Source organism: Gossypium hirsutum, chromosome D06, assembly GCF_007990345.1.
Source record: "Gossypium hirsutum isolate 1008001.06 chromosome D06, Gossypium_hirsutum_v2.1, whole genome shotgun sequence".
Classification (NCBI taxonomy): Eukaryota; Viridiplantae; Streptophyta; class Magnoliopsida; order Malvales; family Malvaceae; genus Gossypium; species Gossypium hirsutum.
This window is the reverse complement of record NC_053442.1, coordinates 13931204-13946158: the sequence shown is the minus strand read 5'-3', so window position 1 is coordinate 13946158 and position 14955 is coordinate 13931204.

Sequence of the window (14955 nt, the reverse complement as noted above, 5' to 3'; positions counted from 1 at the left end):
ATATATATACACACATACTTTTATATATTTTCTCTGTTTCATAATTTTATATACATACTTTTTTTTACATATTAAAATATGTATATTTATATATATTTTTATTTTTTTATTTTTTATAATTCACATACATATATATATTTCTTATATGTACATATATATATTTTTATATTTTATAATTTTTACCCAAATTCGTATAAAGAGAAAATTTTAAAAAATAAAGGCAATACTCGGTATTTAAAATCTTCGAGAGGATTGAGCCCTAATGTATTGGGTTCCAACTCTTTCATTGAATCTGAATAATTGAGAATGCTCTTTAATCAAAACATAAATAAAAAGCTCAGTATCGAGAATTTAATACGTTGTGTCCTAACGCATTGGATATGACACGTTTTCTCGAGATGAGGATTTTTTCTAAAAATAATAAAGGTAATATTCAATGTTTACAATTTTGAGAAATTGTGCCCTAACGTATTGGGCTGCGATTTCTCATCTGACTTAAACAATTGAATATCCTTTTAAATTTTATTGCACAAGTTTATTTTTGGACAAGCTCGTTTTTGAGGAAGTGAAATATCATGCCCTAACTCATTGGGTGTGACATTTTCTCTTTTCGAAATGAGAGGGTCTTATCGAGTAACTTGTTTTATATAATTTAAAAAAAACAAAAGATCGTATTTTAAATCTATTCAAAGTTTTCAATTTTCGACATTAAGACATTAATTAATTAACTAGATACCAATTTTTGGGCGTTACGAGGGTGCTAATCCTTCCTCGTATGTAACCGACTCCTGAACCCATTTTTCTGAATTCCATGGACCAAAATTGTTGTTTAATAAAGTCAAATTGCTTATTAAAAATAACCACTTTTTGAGGTGACCCGATCACACCTAAATAAAAATGATCAGTGGCGACTCTCATTTTCATTTTTTTTCAAAATTCAAGTCGACCCCGTTTTTCAAAATAAAAATGGTGTCAACAGCTTGGCGACTCCACTGGGGACAAACACGAGAGTCAAGCCATAAGTTGATTACTTTTTGTCTTTTTGTCAAAAATAAAAAAACTTGGTTTAAATATACGATCCTTTCATTGCATTTTCATTCGTCTTTATTACAATTTTCATCATTGTGATTTATAATCACTGTGTTAGTTTAAGTTTGGATATATTTTTGCGCATTGCATTGCGTGACCACTCGGTCATACCCTTTTAAGTGGGAGTAAGAAACTACGCCTTCGTGAGGTTTTCACCTCTGCATGGGATAGTGGATCACTTTCGGGATACATCCGTACCTATGTCTTCGTGAGATTTTCATCTCCGCATGGCCATAGGGAAATGTATTCCCCTGAATTGAACTTAGCCCGTATGAGCCTATAATGGGTGAGGATCGAGGAATCTGCTGGTTCAAGTACCCTTACTTTAGAATCGAACCGCATATAATGAGCCTTAGGAGCCTACCCTAGGTAGAATCACACCGAATGCCTAGAGGTCACTCGAAAACTTGGTTTAAATTTACGATCATTTTGTTGTATTTTGTCAATTTTTGTTACGATTATCATTACTTCGGTTTGTAATTACTTTATTGGTTTGAATTTTAATGTTTCTGCATATTGCATTACATAACCACTCGATTATATCCTTTTAAGTGGGAGTGAGAAGCTATTTCCTTCGTGAGGTCTTCACCTCCGTGCAGGATAGCAGATTGCTTTCGGGATACATCCATACCTATGTCTTCGTGAGATTTTCATCTCCGTGCAACCATAGGGAAATGTATTCCCCTGAACTAAACTTGGTTAGTATGAGCCTATAATGGGTGAGGATCTAGGAATCTGCTGGTTCAGGTACCCTTACCTTAGAGCTAAACTACATATAGTGAACCCTAGTTGCCCACCCTGAATAATTACACCAAACCCTAGTGGTTTCCCGAGTAGATGCTCAATTTGTTTCTTTCTTGCTTGCTTTTGTTTTGCAGTAACCTGTTTCGTTTTGTTATGGTTGTGATTGCATTGCATTTTCATGATAGAAAAGAGGTGTTGATTCACGTTCAGTATCTAAATAGAGAGCTTGTCATAAGAAAACGGATTTCTTGATAAAGTGGGAGATAATATGGTCGTCCGAATATAGTCCGAGAAAACATAACGAGAGAAAGATGATGGTCTAAGGGAGGACTACGCAACTTTGCTTCGTTGCCTGAGAATTCAAGTTGATAAATATTATTTCGAGATTCGTCAACCTCCCGACCTTTTAAAGAGAAGCCAATGAGCATCACGAGGATGAATTCACGGCCCGGATCAAGCAAAAATGAGATAGAAGAGACACCTTTTTTGGAAAGTTTACGAGATTTTAACATCCGGATATGAAGAAAGGGATTGATGTCTTCACCTGGAGTATGAAGGCAAGGCCGTATAAATATCCATTTTATGTAAAGAGATTTATTTTCTAGAAAAGTTGTTCTAATAGAATTGAATCAGAATCAACGCCTCTCTTCTTTTGCATTGATTGGATTCATTGCATTCATGCATTAGCTTTGCATTGCATCATATACATTAAATCTCACAAAATAACCCTAAAATTTTGGCAGTTATCCTAGAATATCGGTACACGAGGAAAAAACAAAGTAATGGACCAAAGATTGTAAAGACCTGAACAACTCCAAAGGGAGAGGTAGGACCAGCTACTACTGCAAGAGCGTTAGCTAAGGTCCAACCAAATATGATGGACAATAAAAAATGAAGTTCTGTGAAGGAGTTAAAAGAAAAGTTCACATCAATATCATACATGAAGACAACTAAAAGGGACCTTTTTAGACATCTACCCTTATAAACTTGGGAGTGTTCTGAATAATCGGACTGCAGAAGAAATCCCTATAGCATTTAGAGCTTACTTAGAGTAATATTCAAAACACACTTGTTGCTTTCAGCCTAGAGGCAATAAGAACTCATTTGTGAAATAGGCTCATGTCTGAACGTCATTATTTTAATAAAATGCATCTTTGTGATCATTTTTGAGCTAATATTCTTTCATTCTTTACGAATAATTATTTTTTATTCTTTCATTCTTTTGGATTATCTTCCAAATCAATATTTCATTCATAATCATACTGTACAGATAATTATTCTTAAATTCATACATTCTTTGTATATTCTTTTGTACCTACAATAGGTCCTTGGATATCAACGACATGAGTGACGCTGCTACAGGCTTAGAATCTCTTTTTGAGCGAGACATGTGTTTAGAGGGATCTCATCACTTTGAAGATGACATAGATTGTAGCCTATTTCTGGACTTGTTAAGGATGGTAGAACAAGTTGAGAAACGGATCTTACCCTACAAAGAATCATTGGGATACATGACTTCTCCTTATGTGGGGCATGAAGGTCACTTGGTCGATCTCACTAAAAGAGTCTGACGGTCATCGATTCATCTTTGTGGTCTTCAATTACTTTACTAAATGGGTGGAAGCTGCTTCATATGCCAATGTCACAAAGTTGACAGTTAGCAAATTCGTGAAAAATCATATGTCAGTATGGAATGCCAAAAAGATCATATCTGACAATTTACTAAAATTGAACAACAGCACAATATCAAAAGTTTGCAGTCTGTTCACGATTAATGCCATATTACCCAAAAAAAAGATGGCGCAAAAAAAAACTCTGCCGGGGCAATGCCTTTCTCTTGAGCCCATCGCGGTTTTGCCTATTGAAGAAAAGATTCTTTCTCTCTGAGTTTTTGGATCCAATTTCGATTGAAGAGGAATGTTCAAAGTTATCCATCATGGTCAAATGCGCCAAAAGCAAATGATGCGAGCTCACAAAAAAGGTCCACCCTAGAGAATTTCTTGAGAGGGACCTAGTATTGAAGAATATCCTTTCCATACAAAAAGAACTTTATCCCAAGCTGGGAAGGACCTTATGTGGAAGGCCTTATCTGGAAAAGCATCGATTTTGATCAGAAGAGATAACAAGGACATGCCTAATCCTATGAGTTTAGATTGAATCAAAAAATATTTCAAAAAAAAGTAAAAAAGAAAAGAAAAGAAAAGATAAAGGAGAGACCAAGGTGAAAATCCGCAAAGGACGCCTTGAGACCAAATGGGATTTGAGTTGAAAACCCGAAAAGGGCGGCTCAAATATTGATCAGAATGGGGCATGAGGTGATCAGAGCAGTTCAAATTTTGATCAGATTGGGGCATATGATGATCTTGCTATACTTGAATCAACAGGAAAAGGTAGACGACATCTTAAGGCATCGACAAAGCACTGTAGATCTCCTAAACACATGTCAAACTCAGAATGGTCTTCAGAAAGTTTGTACAGAGAAGCTCAAGCTGCGATATCATGGGCACCCAATTTTCATACTATTTATATTGAATTTGTTGTTCTTGGAATACTTCATTATTTTCCAAGATACACATTCCCAATCAATTTCTTTGTTATCCTTCTTTACTATTTTTGATAATTTATTCCTTTCGAGCTATGCTCAGAACTAACTTTATTCTTATCCATTATTATGACCCTTTTGCAAGCATGTTGCACTGGAATAATGATTAATGGACTAATAAAACTTTCACAAGGGAGGTTTTGCATATTACTCTAGAAGTTTCTAAATAATACAGGAACCTGAAACAGGACTATTGTTTAGAATGCCCCATGTTTAAAGGTTGGAAATCTGAAAAGGAAGAGTCTAAATTAGGACTTTCTCTTTGGATTTTGTTGTCAAAAACATTGATTGAAAAAAATGACAAGATGTCATATTGATGACAAAGCTTAAATAAACAAGCAAGCAATAATCACCAGACAATAGGAAGAGGTTTCCTCGGAGAACAAAGCCTTCATTTGTGCATGAGCCTTTGGTACGACACCCTGGGAATGGTGTAAGGGGCCAGAGAGATTTAGATCCTGTATCCTTGAATTGTGATAAGAGAGGATTGATGAAAAACCATATATTTCTACCCTTAGGTTACAGTGGGAGAATGATAGTACAAATTTTGCGTCCCAATGGATTGAACTTTGATGTTTACAGTGAGGGCAATCTGACTAAGTGTTTCTTTGAAAACGCCAGCTGATCAGGAAGGCATTGTAGCACGTCAATGATAAAGCCTTAATAAACTTCGAGCAATGATAACCTAAGTGATAAAGAAGGATCATTCTCACAAAAAAATAGCATTCTACATTCATGCAAACACCATTCATACATGTCTAGTTAGGAGCATTTGATGCATTTTGATCATGCCATCCTAATCTTAGGCATAATTAGGTTCATTATACAGGTCATGTTCCTCGGAGAACAGATCAGTGAAATCACAAAGCTTTGCCTCCCTGGGTTACAACGGAGTAAGTTGAAAATAATAGATCTTGCTTTCTTGTACTGACGGTGAAGCATATCGAATATACTAGTCCTTTCTCCCTGGAAAGCAGTGGAATAGGTTGAAGATTATAAGTCCTATCTCCCTGGTCAGCAGTGGAATAGGTTGAAGATTGTGAGTCCTATCTCCTTGGTCAGCATTGGAATAGGTTGAAGATTGTGAATCCTATCTCCCTGGTCAGCAGTGGAATAGGTTGAAGATTGTAAGTTCTATCTCCCTGGTTAGCAGTGGAATAGGTTGAAGATTGTGAATCCTATCTCCCTAGTCAGAAGTGGAATAGGTTGAAGATTGTAAGTCCTATCTCCCTGGTCAGCAGTGGAATAGGTTGAAGATTGTGAATCCTATCTCCCTAGTCAGCAGTGGAATAGGTTGAAGATTGTAAGTCCTATCTCCTTGGTCAGCAGTGGAATAGGTTGAAGATTGTGAATCCTATCTCCCTGATCAGCAGTGGAATAGGTTGAAGATTGTAAGTCCTATCTCCCTGGTCAACAGTGGAATAGGTTGAAGATTGTGAGTCCTATCTCCCTGGTCAGTAGTGGAATAGGTGAATCCTATCTCCCTGGTCAGCAGTGGAATAGGTGAATCCTATTTCCCTGGTCAGCAGTGGAATAGGTTGAAGATTGTGAGTCCTATCTCCCTGGTCAGTAGTGGAATAGGTTGAAGATTGTAAGTCCTATCTCCCTGGTCAGCAGTGGAATAGGTTGAAGATTGTGAGTCCTATCTCCCTGGTCAACAGTGGAATAGGTTGAAGATTGTGAATCTTATCTCCCTGAGCAGCAGTGGAGTAGGTTGAAAATTACAGATCTTATCTCCCTAAGCAGTAGTGGAGCAGATCAAAGACGGTGAACATTATCTTCTCAAGGTAGTAGGGAAGCAGATTTAAGCCACTAGCCTTATCTCTTTGAGCAGCAGTGGAGTAGGTTGAAAATTACAGATTTTATCTCCCTAAGTTGCAGTGGAGTAAATTGAAGCCAGTAATCCTATCTCCCTGAAGTTGCAGTGGAGCGGATTAAAATAATAGATCTTATCTCTCTGAAGTTGCAGTTGAGTAGATCGTATCAGGTCTTATCTCCCTGAGGTTGCAGCGGAGCAGACTGAGAAAGTAAGTCTTATCCTCCTAAAGTTGTAGTGAGGCAGACTGAGAGTAGCAAATCTTACTTCCCTGGCGGTGTAGTGGAACAAATTGAAGCTACAACAGCGAATCGTAATTCCCCCACATCACAGTTAAGCAGATTAAAAGTTACAAGTCACCAATCCTATCTCCCCGACATTGCGGTGGAGTGGATCGAGACACCAATTCCTATACCTCTGAAGATTCAGCACCAAGATCCAGCGTGACCGGGAAAAAATTGGCCATTTCTAAAGTCTTTGCTCCATTCCTGTTACACGACAACGAGCAAAGAGGGGCAGCTGTAATACCCAATTTTAGCCCGGGCTCACAAAAAAATAATAAACCCAAAATAATAAAACAAAGTCTAAGTCCAGTACAAAATTATATCATTTGGCCCGATCGGAATGGCTCATTACATGAAAAGGTTGAAGGTCCATCTACAAGCTTATGAAAACATAATCTTCAAGGATATGCAATCTTAGATATGATATGCAATCTTAAAAGATATGATATGCAATCTTAGAAGATATGATATGCAATCTTAGAAGATATTATTTTGTAATCTTAGAGATTTAATTTGTAGATATCCTTTAATCTTAACCGTTGATGTAATTAATCGGTACCGTTGGATTTGGGGAGGCTCAACTATAAATAGAGGCCTCTCCCTTCATTGTAAAAGGGGGGAGTTGGGGGTAATAATAATTCTTAAGAGTATTCACTCAAATTTCTCTCTCTTGCGTTCTTATTTTCTTTGGATTGTTCTTATTTTGTTGATTTGTGTATAATTTATTTATTGATTTGTATATTGTTGATTTCAAATCTTTTTTTCCCTTTTTATTCATTTTCAAATTCATTATTTTCAAATTTGTTTACATTTTATTTTGTCTTATATTTTTTATACTCTTTGTTTTAAATTCATTGGTCTTTTATCATTGATGCTATTTAATCCTCTATTTGTTGTTATAGTTTTTTTATTAAATTAATTATGTTAATATTATTAATACTATTATGTGGCATCATTAATCTTGTATCATTATTATTTACTTTTTTATGCCTTTAAATTTCAAATTTTGTTATATATATGCATGTATACATACATACGTTTTATAATATATACATATACGTACACATTTTTTAATTTTTTATAAATATATATATACACATACTTTTATATATTTTTTATGTTTCATAAATTTATATACATACTTATTTTTTTTACATATTAAAATATGTATATTTATATATATTTTTTATTTTTTTATTTTTTATAATTCACATACATATATATATTTCTTATATGTACATATATATTTTTATATTTTATAATTTTTACCCAAATTCGTATAAAGAGAAAATTTTGAAAAATAAAGGCAATACTCGGTATTTGGAATCTTCGAGAGGATTGAGCCCTAACGTATTGGGTTCCAACTCTTTCATTGAATCTGAATAATTGAAAATGCTCTTTAATCAAAACATAAATAAAAAGCTCATTATCGAATTGACCTCCAACTTTTCTTCATAGCCACCGTTGCTCCCCTTGAAAATTCTATTGTATCCAACTTTGTCACCATTTCGGACAATAGTTATCGATCCTGCTTTTGGTGGAGATGGAGAAAAAAAATAAGTTGGTGATACTGGAAAGCCCTTGACTTTTTCCCTACGATTATCATTTCAAACTTCAGTATTGGTTTTATAAAGCATTCTCTTCTGTTGATAGAGAATAAGACAGGCTTCTACTCTCTTGTTTTTTTCTACAGCCATCAATTTTATCACCAAGGAAACACAGCATGCGATTACATCAATTAAACCAGATAAAATAATAATAAAAGTATAAACATTTATTCTATAAATTATAATAACAAAATTAATTATTCAAATTAGTTTAAACAGTTTTTTTATTATTTTTTCAGTTCCAATCATTCTCCAATTTTAACTTTTATGGTATCAGCTAAATTGATTATACCACCAATTCTTAATTCAATCGGATAGTCGAGTCTAATTATAACAACTACAAGGAAAATATTTGAAAATAATACGTAAATATGTAAACAAATAAAATCACTATATTTATCAACAACCTCTTAACCCAATGATAAAAATATTATGTCGTAAGTATGAGAATCTGACTTTTATCTCGTTATCCGCTCCCAATTATCAAAAATAAAACCACTATATTTTAACGCTTTCTGCTATGCTATTAATTTCAGTTGACAAATTGAGGGGGTTTTATGTATTGTTTTTAATTTAACCACTGTCTTCATGAGAACTAAAAGCTACCAAGACAAATAGTGAAATGGGGTTCATAGAAATAAATGTAAGATAGGCTATATAATTTGACCCATATTAATCCACAACCAAACTAGAATATCAGGCCCCAATTTCTCTGTCCTTCGGATTATGTATTGTTTTTACATTTCACATTTCTATTTATTGTTCCACGCGCTTTTTTTGTCTTTCAAATATACTAACTTCATGATTAATTAGAAAAATAGTCGAGGTGGTGGATTAAATTATAAAATATATGAAGTTTGCACCTAAAGGGTTCCACTTCACTCTTTCCTTTAATTTTTTCCGCCTAGCAGTAGCAACAGGCTCGTGAGTAGGCTAAATTAACAATATATGTCAGTTTTTAAACTAAATTTGAGGAATTAGGTCAATTTTGATTATATTTATCGAAATAGGTTGGTTTTGAAGAGAAAGGTTGGACGCATTTTCCCCTCTCTCTTCAGTTGAGTTTTATTTTTAAGGTTTGCTTGGTTTGGGCTTTGGTTAGTAGTAATTGGATTTTAGGGTTAGGGTTTTTGAAGGGTTTAGGGATGAAAATAATGAGAGATTGATTTACTTGTGTTTGTGTTTGTGTTTGAGGTAGATATTGTGAAAGCTCAAAGGCAATTTTAGTTGACGATGATGTGATAGTGCTCGAAGACTCATACATTTCATCGACGCGTCGGGATGAAACCATTGCCTTAGAAGCTCATCACAATGCAACTCAGATCCTGAGTTTACGATGCATATACTGTCACGAGTTGAAGTATAAGTAGGGCTCTTAGTTCACAGATGTTAATGCGGGGTCATGGTTTATAGTATAAATTGGGAGCCCACTTGACAGTTGTTATGCAGTTGCGAGTTTAAGTTTCGTCTCAACAGAAGAGAATGCTTTACAAAACCAATACTGAAGTTTGAAATGATAATCGTAAGGAAAAATTCAAGGGCTTTCCAGTATAACCAACTTATTTTTTTTCTCCATCTCCACCAAAAGCAGGATCGATAACCTCCCTATTGTCCGAAACGGTGACAGAGTTGGATACAATAGAACTTTCAAGGGGAGCAACGGTGGCTATGAAGAAAAGTTGGTGGTCAATTCGAGGCGATAGCAGTAGCTGAATATTGAATCTAAATAATTAAGAATGCTCTTTAATCAAAACAATTGAATATCCTTTTAAATTTTATTGCACAAGTTTTTTTTTGGACAAGCTCGTTTTTGAGGAAGTGAAATATCATGCCCTAACTCATTGGGTGTGACATTTTCTCTTTTCGAAATGAGAGGGTCTTATCGAGTAACTTGTTTTATATAATTTTTTTTAAAAAAAACAAAAGATCTTATTTTAAATCTATTCAAAGTTTTCAATTTTCGATATTAAGACATTAATTAATTAACTAGGTACCAATTTTTGGGCGTTACGAGAGTACTAATCCTTCCTCGTACGTAACCGACTCCCGAACCCATTTTTCTGAATTTCATGGACCAAAATTGTTGTTTAATAAAGTCAAATTGCTTATTAAAAATAACCACTTTTTGAGGTGACTCGATCACACATAAATAAAAAGGATCGGTGGCAACTCCCATTTTTATTTTTTTTTCAAAATCCAAGTCGACCTCGTTTTTCAAAATAAAAATGGTGTCAACACCTAAAATGATTTTTTTACAATTGAGTGACTATAGTAATTTACCCTTTAATTTATATAAAATAATCAAAGTAAAAGTTTTTATGCATTGCACAGGTCAATTAGTTGTTTAAAAAAGTTGTATAATTTTTAATTTTATTTTATTTTGGACCTCTTGTAAAGAAAGATATAGATTGGATAAACACAATGAATATTTACTCATATTAGATAAGATTATGTATTTACTTTTTTAATTGTATTTGAATAATTATCTAATTAAGATTTTGAAAATGATGTTTTTTCTTGGGACACCAGTACGGTTGAGCTTAGACTTGCATAGTAATTAGCTCCACATACATTTTGAATTTTCATTTTAGATTTTATTTTAGGTATATTGTTTACATTTTTATTAATTTGGTATTTTTTTGAGTTAAATTTGATTATTAACATTTCAAAAATAGTTAAATAATTTTTTATGAAAATATTGACTAAAAAATTAATTTTTTAATGATGTGGTGTGGCAGCCTATGTGGTTGTCCAAGTATACTTTATTCTGACATGACACTAATTGCCAAATAATTTAAAATTTATGAAAATATTAAAAAACTCAAAATTTAAAAACAAATTTAAAAAAAATATATGAAGTACATGCGGTTGCCATGTTAAAAAATTTAACATCATAATAAAAAAAATAATTCAACCCTTTTTAAAAGTTGTTTGTCAAATTTAACTAAAAAACAAAATAAGGACCAAATTAACAAACGGTGTAAACTTTAAAAGCTAAATTGATCATTTGTCACATTATGTTTTTATTATATTCTATGATATTTCGATTTTACAACAAATAGATGAAAAAGAGCAAATCAAGGAAAATTTTTGTAGCCAAACCGTGCAGGGAAAAAGCTTTGGTTGTTTTGCATGGATGTATGCATGTGTGCGTGCCCTTAAATCCCTCCAAATTTGTCTTATAATTTCAAGGAAATGCCCAATGCATTAATTCAATGGCAAGCACTACACCAAAACAGGTTTTTAGCGGCGTTTTTTCAGGCCTTTATCGGTGCTTTTTAGCGCCACTAAAAGTATTTGCGGCACTTTCACAAGCGCCGCAAAAAATGCCGCTATTGACAACGCAGCTAACATTTGTGGCATTTATTTTTATAAACGCCGCTAAAGGTCATGTTCTTTAGCGGAGCTACGAAAAAAACGCCGCTAAAGGTCAGGGTCTTTAGCGGCGTTTTCCTACAAACGCCGCTAAAGATCATGTTCTTTAGCGACGCTTTTTCAACAAACGCCGCTAAAGATCATGTTCTTTAGCGGAGCTTTTTCTACAAACGCCGCTAAAGATCATGTTATTTAGCAGCGCTTTTTCCACAAACGCCGCTAAAGATCATGTTCCTTAGCAGCGCTTTTTCCACAAACGCCGCTGAAGATCATGTTCTTTAACGGCGCTTTTTCCACAAACGCCGCTAAAGATAATGTTCTTTAGCGGCGCTTCTTCCGCAAACGCCACTAAAGGTCATGTTCTTTTAGCAGCGTTTTTACACAAACACAGCTATTTGTTTGGTTGCTTTTAGCGGCGCTTTTTCTAAAAACGCCACTAATTTTGGGAATTTTGTAAAATAAAATTTTATATTTTTTCAGCCCTCCTGTAGCAACAAATCAAAAGCAACCAAATCTAAACCAGCTAAAAGCAATAAATTTATATAATATTTTAAATTAAACAAATAATATAATATTAATATCAATAAATAAAATATAATTCATATTATTTTCACAAAAATGTTAAAAGTTAAAATGATAAAAATATTTATACAATACGCTATGACGGCGGAGGTTGGGACTGGTGAAACATTTTCATCATATTCTGAAGTTGCTGCTGGAGTTCGTCGTACTTTCTGCTCTGCTCTGCTTCCTTCGCTGTAGCGTCTGCTTCTTTCGATGTCGCATCTACTTTAAGTTGTAGCTGGAGTTCTTCATATTTCTTTTGAACCTCTACTTCTCTCGCTGCAGCCTCTGCTTCCCTCGCTGCCGCCTCTGCTTTAAGTTGCAGCTGGAGTTCTTCATATTTCCTTTGAACCTCAACTATGGTCGCTTGCATCAAAGCCATCTGGTCTTTTAACCTCTGAACTTCAGCTTTAGCCTGACTCCCTTAAGCCATGTATTGTTGCGAGCTGGATCCAAAATATTGGGTTGGGCTAACAAAAGATCCTTGAAATCGAACCCGACCATACCTTTCAGGACCCAAAACTTCAGTAATAATTCGGTTATCAATGTCTTCAAGATGAACAGAACTATCACTGGAAGCAATCGCTTCGTACTCCGCCTTTTTATCATTTAGTTTTTCCTAATAAATAAATCACATAGTTAGGAACGCAATATATATTAAAAAAACAAATGCAACATAATAATAGTCGCATTACAAGCAATGAATTAAACTATTAGAAAATCATATTAAGTAAACGTACCATAATTTCTACAACTTCAGGAGTCATAGGAGATCCATCTTTCTTCCTATGTGTAATCTCAAAAAGTTGAAGGCGTCCAAATTTTTGATCGGATGACAGTTCCTACTGTATAGTAGTAAAAATATTATTTAATGGAAAGTAATACATATTTGACAGTATTAAAAAATTAAAAATACCTCGGCCTCAGCTACACAAGCAAAACTTTTCGACCCAGCTATGTGAGTGAATTTCTGTTTCTGCCTGCTGCTCTTTCCAACTCGTTCACGATCCTAGGTTATGAAATTATTAGTACGGCAATAGTAAATACAATAAACCAAAATAATTACAAGAGTTTAGAAGTACGTCATACCTCGCCTTTCTTCGAATGCCAAAATCTAACCGCATCTTCCCATTGGTACCTTAGTATACCCGGCGGGACATTTTGCAATTTCTCATTGAGGGTTGTTTTTGTCTTATAATAATCTCTCTTTAAATTACTTTTATGGTCTCTCCATATTTTTCCCAATACCTTCTTTACATAAGTATCCGAGACCTCTAAAGCAAACCTCGCCTACAAAAAACACAAGTTAAGAAAGTAAATATAAATGAAACTAATTCCCATATGTTACAGATGACATTAACATTTTGTTACCTTAATATTATTGAGGGCTTGGTTTTTGTTACTATCAGGCATTTGATGCCATGACTCGTAGTTGATAGGCAACATATTCGCATTTCGTGCTAAAATTCCCAAGTATCCTGCTAAAAGTCGAGCTTCTGTTCCAACAGGCTGACCAAAACTATTTCTGCATACTTTTACACGCTCAACTGGATCTAACTCGTATAAATCTTTAAGTAGCATGCGTCCTCGACCTCTGCGCGTCCTACCATTTTTAGCTGAAAAATGGTATATTATAATATAAGGATTTGAAAAATAAATCAATTAGAAGTCAACACGCATGTAAATTAAATATAAAATTACTTTGAACTTCAGTAGGATCCTCAGGTGCAATCGGAACATTCGAAGATCCAATAGCTGTCTGTTGTTCACTATTTGTTTCTGTCGAGTTTGGAGCATTTTGAACAATGCTTACATTTTGCATTTTTCTTCTAGGCAATTTTTCTACAATACATATAAAATAGTTGAAAACTTAGTAACTAATTACAACAATAACAACACATATAAAATAGTTGAAATATATAATAAGACCAAGATTTAAATTATGATTTTACAGATAATTAAACAATCGTATATTCTTACTACATCATTATTCGTAAATATCTTCATCCGTATCCTGGCTAACCCATTGAAATTGCGTACTAGTACTAGGGATATTTTCGTTTAAGTTTTGTTCCGGAAAGAGCAAAGTTTCTGATCTGTCGTCGATGTTATCTCTACTTCCAATGCCCATGTTAAACAAGTCTCTAGGGATGTTACGGAGTACAACGTACCAACCCTCATCGGTTGGATCTTTTGAGTAAAAAACTTGTTTGACTTGATATGAGAATACATACGGCTCATCTATCAGTTGTTGTCCTGTGTGAATCAATCGAGCGAAGTTCACCATTGTAAAACCAAATTGATCTTGCTTAATTTCACGAGCAGTATTAACATCAGCCCAATCACCTCGAAATAAGACAACTTTCCATTTGTCGTAGTAATCTAACTCAATTATGTTAGAAAGAAGTCCGAAATATTCCACATTTCCCTCGACAGGATTATTGTCCCTACCACTAGCATAACTTGTAATTGAGGAATTAACAACTATTCCACAATTTTGCATTCTCCTCACTCTCTCGCGATATTTTGTATAAAATCTAAATCCGTTGATAAGGAACGCACTATATCTTTTAACCACTCGATTTGGACCTTGGGAAAGCCATTTAACTTCGTCATTGACGTTCTTCCCACTCCAAACCTATTGAATGGAAAGTAAACTGAGTAATTAAAAATGTTATGAGAAAACATTATTATTTGTCAATGAAGCTCCAATTGCATACCGGTTGGCTTAACCATTCATGAAAAGTTTCTTTGAAAAACTTATTAATATCTCGATGTTGTGTTCTTCGGAAGCGCAAACGAGATCTCAATATTTGTTTGTACTCAATATGTTAAAAAATTGTTCACATTGTTAGAAGATAAACAATTTTGGAT